This window comes from Panthera tigris, chromosome B3, assembly GCF_018350195.1.
Source record: "Panthera tigris isolate Pti1 chromosome B3, P.tigris_Pti1_mat1.1, whole genome shotgun sequence".
In the NCBI taxonomy this organism is placed as follows: Eukaryota; Metazoa; Chordata; class Mammalia; order Carnivora; family Felidae; genus Panthera; species Panthera tigris.
Window position 1 is genome coordinate 34,611,301 of NC_056665.1, and position 17,420 is coordinate 34,628,720.

At 48.9% G+C, this 17,420-nt stretch overlaps 2 long non-coding RNA genes across 2 annotated transcripts; one reads left to right on the plus strand and one right to left on the minus strand.

Moving 5' to 3' along the window:
• Positions 1-326: 326 nt before the first annotated feature.
• LOC107179856 lies at positions 327-1,774 on the plus strand. Its single transcript, XR_001510568.2, has 3 exons — positions 327-406; positions 810-848; positions 1,707-1,774. It is a non-coding gene; the product is annotated as an uncharacterized LOC107179856 (long non-coding RNA).
• Positions 1,775-9,686: 7,912 nt separating this feature from the next.
• Positions 9,687-12,264, minus strand: LOC122239213. The gene is made up of 4 exons (XR_006218167.1): positions 11,922-12,264; positions 11,641-11,731; positions 10,016-10,137; positions 9,687-9,906 (listed from the first exon to the last, which is right to left on the minus strand). It is a non-coding gene; the product is annotated as an uncharacterized LOC122239213 (long non-coding RNA).
• Between the last annotated feature and the right edge of the window lie 5,156 nt (positions 12,265-17,420).

The following is a 17,420-nucleotide window of genomic DNA, read 5'->3' on the forward strand; positions in this document are numbered from 1 at the left end:
GTCTTTCAAGCCTTAATCCCCATCCTGAGCTGGGTGCATTCCAAGCCCACCTGGAGCAGGTCACGACGAGCCCCAGCCCACGGCTGGCCCTTCATTTCCCCTGGCAGGAGATTAGATGGGGCGCCCATTAATCACTCATTACTTGGGTCCTCACTGCTGGCCAGCCCTCAGGCAGCCAGCCAGCTGGCTGGGCGGGTGGGGCGGGCCCGCCTGCTGCCCAGCCCAGGTCGCAGGCTGCCCGGTGTCACTAGACAAGACACCACAGCGTCAGCCCGGCTCTCTGTCCTCGGGACCGCGCCCAGGAGGAGAGGGGCCCAGGGAGAGCACTGTGGGGCACCGCATGAGTGAGCGGCTTCTGCCAGGCTCGTTGGAGGGACGTGCGCGGCACGTTCCGTGGAAAGATGAGGTGAAAAGAGTTGAGCAGGCAGAGGCCGCTCTGCCGGGACAACTAACCATGAGGAGGACACTTGCTCCCTGTCTGGATCTTAGGTTCTTCCTTGAGGATTCTAACGGGAACCCGAGGAGGGAGCGGAGAGGGGAGAGGATGTTGAGTGGATAACTCACTATTATTATTATAATTATTATTATTATTATTACTGCACAGCAGAAGGGGTTCATTCGCTGGATTGGAATAAAAGGTTGCAATATTTGGCCCTTCAGACACAAACCCCTGGACTTGAGGGGGCTTGAAGTTTTATATATACACATATATACTACGTGTATATTTATATATATGTATACAGAATATATATATAATTTATATATATTATAAAATAATATATATTATTTATATACATTTTTTTTTCTAGCACACAGTGCCTGCCAAGCCCTGACCGGGTACAGAGAAGGTAAGACAAATAGGATGTGGCCTGGCACTGAGCACCCAGCGCCGGTCCCCCCACCAGCCCCCCCAGGCTTTGGCCATCCCTTTGTCACACGTGGCAGAGACCGAAGAAGGGTGCAAAATAAGGGTTTGTAGAAGAAAAGGGATCTGTCGGTGAGCAGACCCCACTCAAGAGAGGGAGACAGTGGCTGGCACGACACGGTCAGCCCTATCCGGGGAGTCCCAACCCACTTCCTACCCTAGGAAACTTGGGGCTCTGGAACCAACCCACCTGACCCTTCTCCCTCAGCACTGGCTCAGGCCCAGAAATAAATTCACAGTGAGCCTCATGGGGGCTGGGCTTGCACACCTTTGCGGGGAGAGGTGGGGAGCACGCTTCCAGGAGTGAACTCAAGACCCCTTTGACCAAAAGAGGGCTCTCTGGCTGGCCTGGGCCATGACAAACCAGCACTCCCTCCTTAGAGTCAAGGTCAGAGCTCCTGTTAAAAAGGACCATGCGACCTGGGATGAAGCGGCTAATATTATTAACTCACCACCTGTCCCTGGATCCTCATTGTTAAGGCAGCCGAGGGCAGGGGTCCTCAAAGCCAGTCTGTAGAACAATCACTGAGGCAGTCTGACAAATGCCAACTTCCAGGCCCTGCCTCCACTCTGGAATCTGAGCGTCCTCCCAGCAGATCCTCATCCTGACTCAGATGTTCCAAACACAGCCCTTTCAGGAAACAGGGATATAGTGGGAAAAGCACCTGGCTTAGAGTGCTGGGTTCTAAGGTTTAGGTTCAAAACCCGAGTTGTTGACCTAAGGCAGGTAAGCTGGAGTTTTCTACCTTGTAAAATGTGGATTATGCTCTCTCCCTCGCAGGTTGGTGGGAGGATTAAGGCACCAGGCGTAGCACACCCCAGTGCTCAGGAACCGCGACCTGAGCATGACAGCATCGGGCCAGCGAGGCTCCGGAAACCGGAGAAGTCAGTTCTGAAGGGCCCCGGAGAGAGAAGAGAGGGCAAAGAGGCCCAGAAATGACGCCCCCAGCGTCAGTCCACGGGTCCTGCAGGAGGAGGGGAGAGGGGTACCGAAAGAGGGCAAGAGGCCGCCCAGAGCTTCCCACTGACGTTCTGCCTCCCCAGCGCCAGCCTGTGGTAGGCGGTAGCCCCTGGCCTAACGCTGCCAATCCGTTATTTTCACAGACAAGAGTCCAGACGGACGCGAGAAACCTTTGCATCCACACCTACGTACATAAATACCACAGTTCTGCACGCACAGAAAAAGATAAAAGGTGGGAGAAGTAGAGACAAGAGGACAAAGAAGGCAAAGTGGGACTGGAAGGTCCAACCCAGTTGCATTTCCAAGTCACCCGGTGCTGGTCGCGGGCTGGCACTGTGCTACGCAGCCCGGAAAGGTGGAGGGAAGAGAAGCCTCAGGGTGCCTGGGACAGGCGGCTGGCCCGCTAGATCGTGTCCAGGCTGAACACACGGTCTGTGCAAAGGCGGCGGGGGAGCGGGGCACCTGGGTGGCTCAGCCGGTTTTGAGCGTCCAACTTCGGCTCCTGAGTTCAAGCCCCGTATCCGGCTAGCTGCTGTCAGCCTGGCAGCACAGAGCCTGCTTCGGATCCTCTGCCCCCCCGCTTTCTCCGCCCCTTCCCCCGCTTGCACTCTCCCCAAAATAAATAAATATTAAAAAAAAAAAAAAAAAGGAGGCAGGGGAGCACTTCAGATGGGTTCAGGGAGGAGAGAGACGGGTGTGTGCAGGAGGGGCTGAGGCACACTTACCCAGCAGAATTTAGAGGAGCAGACGGGAGGTATGAAGCGGCATACTAGAGCGCATACAAGACCACCATGAAGACACTGGGTACATCAGGCAGGTAGGAGGTGCACTGCTCTTGGATCAGCGGACTTGAATTAAGACAAATCCTAACTGTCCAGACGAAGCCTGGCCTTGTCCTGGCCTATCACGTCCATTCCAGCACATTCATATCGCTAGGTCTTTGCTGGAGCTCTTCCCTCTGCCCGGCATGCCCCCTCTCCTCCCGGCTTTCCCATCTCCTTGAACTCCTCCTCAGGCTTCAAAGCCCAGCTGTAATTTTCATAGCTCCTCGCATGCAGAAAAAAACTTCTTCCTCATCTGTGTCTCCTTGACATGTTGCACATCACCAACGTTTTGCATTAGTTTCGCGGTGACTTTTTTTTTTTTTAAACATCTTTTTGTCTCCCCGGGTGGCCACTTATCATCTGTTAGCCTGTCAACGAATCCAGGGCAAGGATATTGTCCTGTGCTCGGTTTAAGTCTCAGCACATAGTAATAGTCCCTCGAACACAGCAGATGCCCAAAAACATCAGCTGGAGAAGAATTAAACAGAAGTGAATGCAGGGAAGGGGGGGGGGCGCGTTGTGATTTCTTGAGAGGAATGATGTGGCGAAATCAGAATTTTAGGAATATTAATCTGTCAGCATGAAAGGAGATGGATTAAAATGAAAAAAGTAACTCGTGGCTGGGAGTCAAGAGGCGAGATGATTACTGTAATGTGGACAGGGTTTATGGAGGGGGCAGAGGGAACGGAGACAGGAAAATGAACCCCTGTGATATCACAAAAGAATGTGGACAGAACTTGGTAATGAATGTGCTCTAAACGTGGGGGACAGGATGGGGCTCTCAAACCCTGAGGCTGCCTGCCAACTGGGAGGAAGTGGTGCCATGGAGGGAAATGTGGGGGACCGAGAAGGATGGGGCAGTGCCCAGCCACTCTTTAGGATAATTGGATGCAATCACAATCAGATTTCCAGGCAACACAACAAAACAAACAAACAAAAACCCCAAAAAGCCTCCAAGCCAAAATATCCAACCCTGATCTTACAAACCCTGGACTGTATGTTATTTTATTCATTTTTTCCTAGCAGCCAGTTACATTTCTTACTGAAAGAAAGACCTGCTGCCTGCTCCGGTCTGGGCGTGGAGGTGATCACGGGAGCTCACCTGACCAGCCCTCTTCACAAGACGGCCAGCCAGGTGGCTTGTTCAGTAGAGGCTCCAGTATTCTGATCACCCAAACTCATTTCCCAGGCCGGGACCTCTGGGAAATCCCTGCTCCAACCCTGCAGAGCTTTATAGGAAAGTCCCAGGACTCCCATCTGCTTCCTCGAATTAATTCCAGGGCTAGGATTTTGTTTTCTAAAGGAATTCAACTGTGGTGCCAACAAAAATCTATAGGAATTGAGTAGTACTGTATTTCAATCACGTTCTGAAAATGTTTGCATCTTTGTATATCGAGACCCAGTAAGATCCCATAAAGCCCTTCATCACCCCTTTATCAATGAAGTAAAGACATATGCAGGTTGTGCAGGTTTTAAGAGCTGTGTGATCTTTGAAAAATCGTTACATTATAATTCTGTGCCTGGGTGCCTTCAGCTGTGCAGGACAGTTGGACAAGATGATTCCTTAGACTTGCATGTCTCTTATTCCAAATTCCAACAGGCATCCCACAATCGCTTCAGCTACCCAGGTCCGAGGCTTCAGATTCACTTACTGAGCGGAATGGGGTGGGGGTCGATCACAAAGGAGGCAGAAGAGACACAAGCATGCACATTTAACAGGCAGTAGGAAAGGCCGGTGGGAGGGGGCGGGGGGGGGGGGCTGGGTGTGGGCTGCTTAGCAAACACCAAACCCGCAATTTCCAGATGCTAAGTGGGCCTGAGAACGCCCTGAAATCCCCTTCCCAAGTTAGGGCTGATGTTATTTAGAAGAAAGAAAAAAAAAAAAATACTAACTTCCAGATCTCTAAAGCTCCACGAGCTACTTCTGCAAAAGCCAATCCTATAAACGCGCCAAGGGGCTGCAGGTACTTGGGCTGCATTTGAGGAAGTGTCCGGAGTTGGCGGAAACAACCCATCCACTCCGGCTCTCGCTGGCGCGGGGCTGCAGCGGCTTAGCTCAGACACACACCAGGATTTGAGGCTTTCTAGAAAACGGCGTGGCCGAGGCCCCGGGCTGGGGCTCGATGCGCGCCGACCGAGACCGGATCAGCTCTCCGGCCCGGGGCAGAAGGAAGGCGAGGCAGGGGTCGGGGCGCACGGGCCGGGTGTGCCCTCGCCGGCCCCCCTCCGCCCCGACCCGGGGAGCGCGGGGCCCCGACTACAGGACGGCCCAGGTTGGCTGTCTCTAGAGTTTCAGAGTTGGAGAGTGGAGGAGTGCGTGCTGGCGCCGGGACACAGCAGATCCCCCGGGAAGGGAAGAGAAGGGAAGGGACGGAGAGGCGGCGCAGCCGTCGGCTGGGACCAAGCGCGCGCTGGCTCCCCAAGCCCGGTGCGGGCGCAGCCCCCCGCTCCCCGGACACACCCACTGCGCCCGCCGCCCGCGCCGTCGCCCCGAGGTCCAGAGCGGGCCCGGGAGGAGGACAGCGGCCGGGCCGGGTCGGGGCCGCGCGGGCGGGGCGCAGGGGGCGCGGGCGGCTCTGCTCACCTGGCGGTCCGCGTCCCGGAGCGGCCGGCGGCCGCCTCGCCTCGCCCCCGCGTGCTTCCCGGCGCCGGGCAGCCCCGAGCCCGCCGCATGGACGGCCGCCGCCTCCGCCCCGCGCCCGCCCTGCACGGGCTCCCGCTGCGCCCCGGTTCGGCGTCGGGCTGCGCGGGCGGCCAGAGGCTCGGGCGCGCGCGGAAAGCTGTGGCTCGAAGTTTGCGACCGGGAGAACCGGGATCCGCGCTCCCTCGGTCCCTCCTCCCTCCCCCACCGGCGGCCTCCCGCTGTCATCTGGAGCCGCTCCTGCCGCCCCCTGGCGGCCGCCTCGGGAAGGAACGCCCTCCCCCCCAACCTCCCGCCGTGACCCCGGAGGGGGCCCTTACAAACAGGAGCGGGACTGAGCCCTGGGTCCCTGGGCACGGGGAGAACAGACGTCGTCCCGTGAGGGTGGCGAGAGTGGAGTGGAGTGTGGTCCGGGCCGGCCAGGACCCGCTGAGGGAGAGGAAAAGGGCTGAAACCAGGAGGTAAAGCAGGGCCAAATGGTGGAATCCCTCTTTCATCTTCTCCTGGGGTTTGTGGGACCATTGAAGGACTGGGGTTCAGGAGGGACGGGGCATCCTTGTGTTTGGAACAACCATTCCAGCTGCAGCAGCCGGGGGCTGAGGCTGGAGCAGGGAGCCAGCACGGAAAATTTCTCTGTAAACCAGAGCAGAAGACATGACTCTAAGGATAGGGAAGGAGGAGCCCTCCTCCAAAGGGCACACAGTCACGCTCACTCACTGCTCACTCGCCAGGTAAGACTCGCTGGGCTCCTGAAGGCAAAGGAACAGGACAAGAGCCTTCAGGCTCTAACCAAAGTTCCAGCGCTCATTGAGGGGAGAGATGAAACACAGTCCGGACAGCCAGGGTGATTCAGCCTTGTTACTTGTCTCATTCAAGGTACTAGTGTGGGAAGGAAAAAGCTGGCGGCAAATCCATCATCATCGTCATCGTCATCAAGCTTTGGTCTGTGTATCCAAGCCCTTCTTTTTAGTAATTGGGCAATATTGTCCCAAGAAGGGCCTGAGGACAGCTACTGAACGGCAGGAAAAGTACCAGAGCCCGGTTTCTTGGTTCCTAACGCCGTGCGACATTCTTTACATCAAACTGAGATGTTTATGGCCAATGAGGTAGCGACTGAGAAAATGTCGCCTCCTCTCCCCTTCCCCGGTGGGGGTGGGATGACCTCAAACATCTGAAGAGGCTGCCCAGCTATAGGTAGTCTCCCTCAATACCAGTCGGCCTGTTTATCCCGCCTCCAAAGCCTGTTTGCAAGAGCGGTTTTGAAAGTGCAGGTGCACAGTGGGACAGTGACGGTGACGGCAGAAGCGAGCTCCCTGCCCCAAGCACCCTGGGATGGGTGCGGTGTGTGGGAGGAGAAAGGAGAGCAACAGGGCAGGGAGCCCCAGGGGAAAAAAAATCACCAAAAGAAAGTGGCAACCTAAGAGATCAGGCCAAAGAAAGGAAACCAACTCTGAGTGCCAGGAGCCTGGGCAGAGCCAGTCCTGACTGATCCGCACGGGTTCAAATGGGAGGAAACAGTTCCACACTTGATCATGCAGATTTTGATGGGAGGCACCTGGTGGGAGTGGGATTAAATTAGTTCTGGGTGTCACAGGTCCCATGGGTCCAAGGTAAGCAGCTCTAACAGCTCTAGTAAATTCTGACCAGTTTAAATCATTTAAAATGATAGAAAAGTTAGACCATCTTGAGATGTACTTAATGCCATTGAATTGTATGCCTAAAAATGGTTAGAATGGTTATTTTTATGTAATGCATATTTTGCCACATTTTTTAAAGTTTATTTATTTATTTTGAGAGAGACAGTATAAGTTGGGGAGGGGCAGAGGGGAGACAGAGAGAGAAAGAGAGAGAGAAAGAGAGAGAGAGAATCCTAAGCAGGCTCTGAGCTGCCAGCACAGAGCCCATTGTGGGGCTCAAACCCACGAAGCCAAGAGATCATGACCTGAGCCGAAACCAAGAGTCAGACGCTTAACCGACTGAGCCACCCAAGAGCCCCTTTGCCACAACTTTTGAAAAGAAAGCAAAACGAATAAAAGTTGTTCCCATTGGGTGGATCCATTTAAAAGACATGTACGGACTGCAGGAAGTGAAATGAAGAAAGTTCCAGTCCCAAAGAAGCTCAGAGTGAGGTGAGAGAGGCATCACACAGCTGGGAAATTATTCTAGTAGGTGGTGTACCTGGGGGATATGCAGAAGTAGCTAAAGACTCCTGGGAGGGGAGCACAAGTGTAGTCCGTTCTGCCTGAGCTGAGTCTTCAAGGCTGAGGGGAGTTTCTCAGGCAGGTATGAACAGGCCTGAAGGCTTGACCCAGCTGACCTAGGCTGGTTCTTCAGAACTGATTCCGATCCCCTTCAAACTTGGTCAGATCGTGGTGGCTGTGTTTTGCTGGCCTGTCACAGAATGTTCTCATTATTTAAAGTCAAGGCCAGGGTGGTTCAGTCAGTTAAGCGTCCCACTCTTGATTTCGGCTCAGGTCAGAGCCTGCTTGGGATCCTCTCTCTCCCCATCTCTCTCTGTTCCTCCCCCGTTTGTGCTCTCTCAAAATAAATAAACTTAAAAAAAGAAAGAAAGAAAGAATGTCAATGCCATACTGTGAAATCCAGTCTCGTTTTATTTTATTTTATTTTATTTTATTTTATTTTATTTTATTTTATTTTATTTTATTTCATTTCATTTCATTTTATTTCATTTCATTTTATTTCATTTTATTTTAATGTTTATTTATTTTTGAAAGAGAAACAGAGACAGAGCACGAGCAGGGGAGGGGAAGAGACAGAAAGGGAGACACAGAATCTGAAACAGGCTCCAGGCTCTGAGCTGTCAGCACAGAGCCCGACTTGGGGCTTAAACCCACGAACGGTGAGATCATGACCTGAGCCGAAGTCGGACGCTCAACGGACGGAGCCACCCAGGCGCCCCTCCAATCTTATTTTAAACAAAAAGGTATTTACATTATGCATAGGCACCAGTGAATATTAATTACATTAAAACAGCAAGTTTTTCAGCTTTCAGTCCTGCTGTAATTTCACTTTTATCCAAGTGTGGATGTATGTGTAAATCGGATTGGCAGGATTCGGTCCTCGTGTATGAGATAAGCTACTGAATCTCACCAATAAAGAAGGCAAAGGAGAGTAGGGGCCCCAGATTAGCTGGGGTCATCCTATCCGGAGTGTCTTCCTGGTGCGTCAGTGTCTCCCATATACAACATCTTGGAGCCTGAGTTGTTAGTTACGCTCTTGCGTATCTTCAGTGACAAAGTGCTTACTACTTCATAAAATAGCTCAGACTATTAGTGGAGGCTCCCTGTTAGAAAGCCCCTTTTCATTTTGAACTGAAACCTTTCCCCTGTAACTACTCCCCATACATCCTATTGTAGGACAGTCCTCATTTATACCTGTTATCCTGGCATAATTATCAATTAACAGTGCCCTTTCACTCTGTGAGTCCCGGTTGTGACGGTAAATGATCCGGCCACCCTACGGAAGACCGCTACTGCCCCACCTCACTAAATCTGTCCCCTGCTAGAACCACATCTCGCATGGGCCATTCCTCCCAAGGGGCCCCAGGCTGGAGCCTGGTCCACGGTAAAGACCCCCAAATGCTTGAGGAAGAATGGCAAATTGCTGAGAGCAACGTCCTGGGATTCCAGAGCATGTGGAACTTGAGTAAGAGCAGAGTGTGAACAGATTGCAGGAAGGCAACTCAGGACAACCAGACCTTTGTCGGGGAGACTTATGAGTAACACGGCTTCCGTACTTCGCTAATAAGCACCGACCACGAATCCTTTTACCAGCAGAACATTTCTTGGGGCTAGAATTCCAAAAATTATGCTTTGAAAAAATACTGCTTTACGCTCTTGACAAACACTAGTGTTTTCACCCTAATGGCATTTCAGGGGGTTGTGTCCCAGCAGGGAAGGAAACCCCTGTATTATCCCTACTTTGTTAACATTTGGAGGTGAAGGGAAACAGACACATTTTCAAACCCCTAATTTCAGGCTCCAGCGAGGTACCAGGATCCATTACAATGCTTATAAAATCGTTCCTTTTATTTTCTTGGTTGTAAACCTTTGTAGACTGTAAAGTCAAGGCAAGCTTGTGCCCAACGAATAATAAGTAAGGGAAGCGCAATAAAATGAAAACACAACACAACACAACACAACACAACACAACCTGTTGTGAGCTGGAAACTTTGTCCGATGTTTTAAGCTGTTTCTGAGTGCCTTGGGTGAGTGTTAAGGAGCCTTTCCTCCCCTGCTTGCCTCATTAACTCACTTCATTCTCTTCCTCCTCCAGGGGATCTGGGATGTCAGCCTGAAAACTGAGTCCCGAGTTCCCATGCCCCCGCCTGGGGCTGGCCCCCTACTTGACCTATGTATAATCTATAATTATGCAAGAGAAGGGCTGAGGCCACAAGCTTGGAGGACAGAGGCAAAATGGCTTCTAATGGCATATCAAAGTCTCCTATCAAACATCAGAGGTGACCGGCTCCGTTTCAGAGTGCCCAATTCTTGTTCCCTCTCTCCCTTCGCTCTTCCTTCTTCTTATCCTACGTCTGGTCGGAGGAGATAGGAAACTTCGTGTTACCTGGTACAAGACAACTTTTGGAATCCCAAATATTCAGATTATTTCTCTTTTCCCTCTTTGCAAGTGATAATACTCACAGCTCAAAGGCATCACCCAGATCGAAGCCGCTTCTCTCCGGGAGTGGCAATGCCGAGCAAGAAGAAAAGTGGGCATCTTGACCTCCAGGTTCACACCCCTTTCTCCTTCCGGCACCGATTACCTAGATGAAGACAATCGTCATCTATGGGAAAAGTCCACTTGCAAGTGCTTCCTCTCAAACACGATTGGTTGATCATCTTCTTCATCCAGCCAACCTATATTGATTGAAGCTCACAGTGAAGGATTACAGGGAGGATGAGAAAAGTTAGCCAGAGTAAAAAGAGGACAGGGTGGGAGAGGCTGTTCTAGACAGAAGGAAACACACTTTGCAAAGCGACACACACATGAAGCAGAAGGAAGGGGGATGTGGCCAGGACTCAGAACCTAAGACAGAGAGAGGGAGGTGGAGGGGATGGGCTGAGGTCTGACTGCGCCGAGCCCTGCAGGCATAGTTAACAATCCTTTGACAACCACAAAAACAGGGGTGTCCCATCAGAGCACATACAAGGAGTGGGGTCCTGGAGCCCCCTCCTGTCCTAGATACTGGATTGGAGGGTCTAGGGATTCCAGATCAGAAGAAGGGAGGTGACTTCTATACCAATATAGAAGTAAATCATTTTGTAAATGATTGGGAGAGCTGTCCTGTCCAAATCTGTTAAAGGTCGGTGATGCTTATGACCATTTTTGTAAGTTGGCTTATTTCCAAATGAGCCTCTGAGGGGGTTTAAGCAGCGGCTGACACCATCAGATCTGTGTTTATCCAAAGAGAGAGGGAAAAAAAATCCCCTTTGTTATTAAAAAAAAAAAAGGTAATGCAAAAACATCATTCCACAATTCTTTTGTAATGAAAAAATAAATGCAAAATAAAACAAATCCATCATTCTAAAGGAATGCCCTGTGTTTCCCTTCCCCTGTTCCTGGGAGACTCTCCTAATACGGTCTTGTCCTTTGCCCATTGCCCATGCTGACCTTGTGACCAGGTGCTGCAGGCCTCCAAGATGGCCTGGGGGTTAGGGGTCTCAGTGTAGGAAACGGCTTCTCTGTTTGAGGCTAATCACCTCACACGGTGCCTGAAATTGCCATCACCTTGACCTCACTGGCAGTTTTCCCTCTTTAGCAAACTGGCTTTCTTGTTGAATTAATTCATTTTTATAACGTCTCGGAGATACTGCATAGCCACTGAACGCTGGCCAGATACGGTTTGTATATAAACCCAGGGCACCACGGGCCACAAGGTCAGCCTCCAAGTTCATTGCTTTACCTTGCCTATTTTCATCTTGCCTCTCTTCAGTATACAGAGACCCAGCTAGGTGCCAGTTGTGACATCTTGCCAGACTTTGCTGCCAAGATGTTCGTGGCTCCTACGTTCCTTTTTCCTTCTTTTTTTTTTTCCTTTAACGTTTCCTGTCTCGCTGCTCTCTGTGTGATAAAGGAATCTTCTGCCTACAAGGAGCAGCTCCATGCAGTAAAAGCAATCAGCCAACCCCCCCAACCTCTACACCAGCATCACCCACTGGCCATGTCATGATAGGAATCACCAATCTCAGAATGGCAGTGGCCTCGTCTATAAAATGGGAAGAACATATTTATACCTGTTGGAAGAAAAGGAGACTAACTGACTCACCCCGAGACTTGAAGCCCCTCCCAGCTCTCAGATCTCTGATTCTCTCAGAAACTCTGCACCAGGGAAATGATGTGGCTCATTTCGGATCCATCTGGGAAAAGATGACATACACAGAAAAGTATGTGACTTTTTTTTTTTTTTAATTTCAAGCTGCATTTGAAATGGTTTCTTTCATTTCCACCCCTCATAAGTCCATGGATGGAGGACACTGGGGGGTCTCGTGCTTCAAAACAGCCATCAAAACCACGAACATCGTCTTGAGTTCCAAATCTCATACACACCGAGGCTGAGGATTTCAGGCCCTACTCAAAGCACGTTGAATCAAGTGGTGTTTTTTTCCTTCTTTGGAGTTAAAACAAGAACACGGCTAAGTGTCCTTGATGGGCTGGTGCAGAGGCTCAGCCCAGCAGAACAGGCCCAAGTTTCTACGACTACCTATGCCTCTTCCTAGAACTCTTGTGTAGATTCCGGGTTTGTTCAGGAAGTGTTCTGAGATCTGAGAAGCATTTCTTCTAAAGCACTGGGGGACCTCCTACCTCCAGGGCCCAGCTGCCTGAGCAGTGGGGTCACTGCCTCACCTCTTATGTCTCTGGCGAAGGGCCACACCTATTCTCGTAACCACCAGAGAGCAAGTCATGTGAAGGCAGAAGTCTTTAGACAAGGCAGAGCTCCCCCTAGTCAGCTGGTATACTTAACGGCACGTTTCCCAGGAGTTGAAGGGCAAATACAAGGCTGCAGTGTGGAGTGGAAAGGAAATTAAGCTACGATTCAGAAAAAAAGACTCACAGCTTGTCGCTTTAATCTGGTTTAATCACTTAACCTCTCTGCGCCTCAGTTTCCTCATCTGCAGAGTGGGACTACGCACTCACTGCTGACTTCTCCCAAGTGGGCAAATGGGTTGCGAGTACTCTCATGCCCTGTACCTTCCCACTTAGAATTGTAAGTCTGAGAGAAGGTGGGCTGAGTGCTTGGTCTGTCCCTTCTGTCTGGCTAGCTGTATGGCCATTCTTCCATTGTCATGGGAACATTCCACAGGAGGAGTGAAGGGGACAGGATCAAGCAGAGAACAAACAGAAGCAAGAACCAGTGTGTAGATTAAGATACAGACTTCTTCTGACCCAGTTCTGTGAGTGGAAAATACCACACAGTGAGAAAAAAAACAAATTGCCCTGACATGCAATTAGGTTTTGTGGTACGGGTCAGAGGTCCACCCAAAGGGCTCATTTTTTTTTTTTTTTATTCCTCTTTTGTCTTTATTTTTTCTTTTCTTTTTTTTTTAATTTTTTTTTAACGTTTATTTATTTTTGAGACAGAGAGAGACAGAGCATGAACGGGGGAGGGGCAGAGAGAGAGGGAGACACAGAATCGGAAGCAGGCTCCAGGCTCTGAGCCATCAGCCCAGAGCCCGACGCGGGGCTCGAACTCACGGACCGCGAGATCGTGACCTGAGCCGAAGTCGGACGCTTAACCGACTGCGCCACCCAGGCGCCCCTATTTCTTCTTTTTTCCCCCTTCTTCCTTTTTCTTTTTCCTTTTTTTAAAAAAACAGGTTGTTTGAAGAAGAGAGAGAAAAGAAACACATTTTCACAAGATTAACTTTAATCAGGGGTCAAACTTTTTACTTGTCAGCATCTGAAATTCCCTTGAAGCTAGTAAGAACCATCTTCTGTGTAATCGTTTCCTGAAGAGGAGACATCTGACTTGTGGAAGGTGCGTGGGTTTTACAGTTAAACAAGTATGCACCTGGATCCTTGCTCTGCTGACTTATTACCTGTGTGACTTTGGAAAGGTGACTTAATGGAGTCCGAGTTTTTCAATTTGTAAGTCGAGATAACAACTCTTGAGGGTATGGTTTGGGTAGTCATTACCGAGATTCTCCATTTCGCCCTTAGGGGCAAGAGAGGATTTAACTTCCCTGTCTCCTTGTCCTTAAGTTAAATGTGGCCATGTGGCTTGCTGTGGCCAATGGAATGTGACTTCTCTAAGAAAAGAAAGAAAGAGAAAGAAAGAAAGAAAGAAAGAAAGAAAGAAAGAAAGAAAGAAAGAGGACGGGAGGGAGGAAGGGAGAGAGAGAAGAAAGAGAAGAGGAAAGAAAAGAGAAGAAAAGAGAAGAGAAGAGAAAAGAAAAGAGAAGAGGAAAGAGAAGAGAAAGAAAAGAAAAGAGAAGAGAAAAGCTAGCAGATGCTCTAAGTCTCAGTGTACAAATCATGTCCCCTTCCCACTGGCGCTGTGACTGTGAAAACAATGGCGAAGATGTGGCCTTGGTTAGCCTGGGTCTCAAAGGTCTCTGAAGAGCACAGCACCCACCACCCCTTGTTGTGCAAGCACGTGTAGCATCTTTTGGTGTGTTAAGCCACTGAGATTTGGGTTTATTACTGTGGCAAAACCTGGCATACTGGGATTCATACAGTGGTTGTTCCAATAAAATATGGCAGTGTGTCCAAACACAATTTGGCAAGGGTAAAGTGTTTGAAAAGTCTTGTTACTTCACCATACAGAGGGAATTGTGCCGATTAGGAGGCCCAGGGAAATTCTTGTATGGGTCAGGCAAGCCACAGAAAGGTGCAAGTTCACCCCAGACTGTCTCCACTAGCAGCCAGAATCAGGGAGATCCTGAAAATCTCCCTCAGTGGATCTGCCATGGTGACCAAAATACCACCTCTGCCTTTGAATAAGCTCCAGAAAGAGGGCCAGTCTATGCCCTGAAAGGGGGGACGCTGAGGGGGAATTCGCCAGGATCTGGGGGGTGGAGTGAAACCCAGGAAGGGTAGGAAGGCACAGCGGTGGGAGAGCTTTGCAGGGCAGTGATACAGAAATGAGGCCAGCACCATGGGGGCAAGTCCTGGGCCGTGGGAGGCTTAAGCACATCTCTGTACACGGCCCCTGCCTCTCCTCTCTTGCCACGCTGCATCGTCTCCCCTCCCATCATCATTTTCTTCCTCGCATCTTCCGTGATAACTTCTTGGGGAGTGATTCTTGCTACCACCTAAATCTGACCTCTGCCCCTCAACTCCAGGCTCCCATTGCCTAGATATTTTGGCAGGCTCTTCCTGTCAATGTGTGATAAACAGAACACAGAACGTATCCCCGTCCCTCCCACCCCCCCGAACCTGTTTCCCACTCTACACTCCATGTCTGGGTGAAGGGCACCTTCTCCCGGCCACTCAAGCTCAAAATCTCAGAGTTTTTATGGCCTTCTCAGAGCATTTTTCCCCCATTAATGTGAAAAGGGAGGATGCAAACAAGGAAAAGCACTGAAAGTATTATGCAGGCCTAATGAGGTTGTGGTTCAATCTTCATGTGAATGTGTTCCTTTGAGAATTTGTCTTCGGGAAAAATGCCTCTAATTGTGGATTCAGAAAATAGAATGTGGACAGCCTAACTCTTTTAGGCCATAACAAAGAGCTATTACCGAAAATTTAAAAATGCAACTCTTTTTTTGCAATAAATGCCACGTATAAAGATAGCATTTTCCACAGAGCAAAAGATCAGTGATCTCAGAAGCAAAAGGAGATGCTAATTCCAGAAAAACATAGAATAAGGGAAGGCACACTGAATACAACTATAAATCCTGGACAGAACAGATGGAGTAGGTATCTGAGGGCTCTGCCACATAGACTGTAGCAGGCAGGTGAGGGAAAGAGACCAGAATGCAAAGTTGAACTAAACCAGCAGTGAGCTTGCCATTTTTCTTTCCCTCCAGTGTTGCCCCACCTGGACTCAAAGGCAGTCAGAAACTCAGAGGTGTGCACCAGAGGCCGAGAGAAAGAGCTCCAAGAGAAGTCCTCTCTTTCTGCTTCAAGAAACAAGAAAGGAGACTCCTAAGAGTTGGGGGGGAGGGGGGGTGGAAATCCTCTGGGTCTGATTTCTTTTTTCCCCAGCCGTGCCCACAGACAATATTGTGGCAGCAGTGGTAACGGGCAAGCACCTAATGGGTGGAATAGTTCTATTTGACCAGAGGAAAGGTGATCATAGTGTGCCGTATTCTTTTTGTGCTTCCAATCTTTCTTCCCACCACTTGGCTTTCGATACAGAAAGTTACAGGAAGCATGTGGCAGAGCAAGAAAACCAAAGCCCAAGCTTGCTGGCTGGAGGGCTTGGAGTGGAGGCTCCACGGAGCCAGACAGCATGGGGGAGAATGTGGAGAATGGAGGGATTAAGAAGGAAATCTCGCGAATTGATGTATGAACTCCTGGGCTTCCCTCCAAGCTGCACATGTGTGGATCTGACACTGAACAGCATACCATACAGATTTTGAGGACTGAACTATAGGATAGACCCTGATCCAGGCCCAAGACTGACCACTGGGTTGCACACACACTGGACTCATCGGAATGGCAATGCACTTTGAAAATAGAACTGACATTGAAACCATAGCCCATGGAGGCAGGTCCGAACTTACAGTCAGAATATAACCTGGTCCATAGCCTGATTTAAAAAAAAAAAAAAAATCAATGTTCCTTTTATGACTTACACCAGACTCAGAGTCTCACAGCATAATGTTTGAAAGGTCCAGGATATAAACCCAAATCACTCAGCATATAAAGACCCATGAAATTCACAACTGACAAGGAAAGCAACAAGCAACAGATGTCAACTGTGAGAAGATTTTTTAAGGCAGTGATTATAACCATGCTCCAAGAAGTAAGAGCAAGCACTCTTGAAACAAACGGAAAAATAGAAAGTCTCTGCAAAAGAGAAGATAAAAAGATAAACCAAATGGAAATTCCAGAACTGAATAGTACAGTAACTGAAATAAAGTCTGTGAATGGAAATAAACTTAAGATAAATCAATAAAAAGTATCCAATCCAAATAACAGAGGAAAAAATTGGGGGAAAAAACCCAATAACTAACAGCGCCTGAGGGATCCCTGGAACAATATCAAGACATTTAATATTTGTGCTATTAGACTCCCAGAAGGAAAGAAAAAAGAGTGTCGAATGGGAACAAATATCTGAAGAAATTATGGTAGAAAAACTTCCACATTTCACAAGAGACATAACCATACAGCTTGAAGAAACTCACTGAACTCCAGAGAGGATAAATTCAAAGAAACCCAGATGTCATAATCAAACTGATGAAAGACAAAGACAAAGAAAAATTCCTGAAAGCAATCAAAGACAAATGATGTATTTCATACAGGGGAACAAATGTTCACATGACTGCTTGTTTCTCATCAGAAACCATGGAAACAGGAAGGAAGTAGAATAAAATTTTTGAGTGGTAAATGAAAAGAACTGTCAGCCCAGAATTCTGTATCCAGTGAAAATGTCCTTTAGGAATAAAGATGGATGAAGACACTCTCATACAAAGGAAAAGGAAGAGAATTCATTGCCACCAGAACTATTCTCTAATAAGTGCTAATGAAATTCTTCATAAAAGGAAATTACAGCAGAGGAAAATTTGTAAGAAAAGTAATGAAGGCAGAACAACCAAAATGGAAGATATCTGGGAAATATAATAGGATTGAAGTTTTTAAAATATATATGACAGTTTAAAGCAAAACTTATAGCTCTGTCTGATGGAGTCGTCAATGTATGTAGATGTAATACTATGATGTGTACAATACGAAAGGGGATGCCAAAGGCACTTACACGGTGATAAAGTTTCTATAGCTCACTTGAAATTGTAGAATAGAATTCCAGATAGGGTGTGAAAAGTTAAGTATGTATTCCTAGAGCAACTACGAAAAAGGTTTCCTTTCAAAGAGCTATAGTAAAATTCTCAATAGAAAATTAAAACAGAGTACAAAAATATTCAAGTAATACAAGAAAAGGTA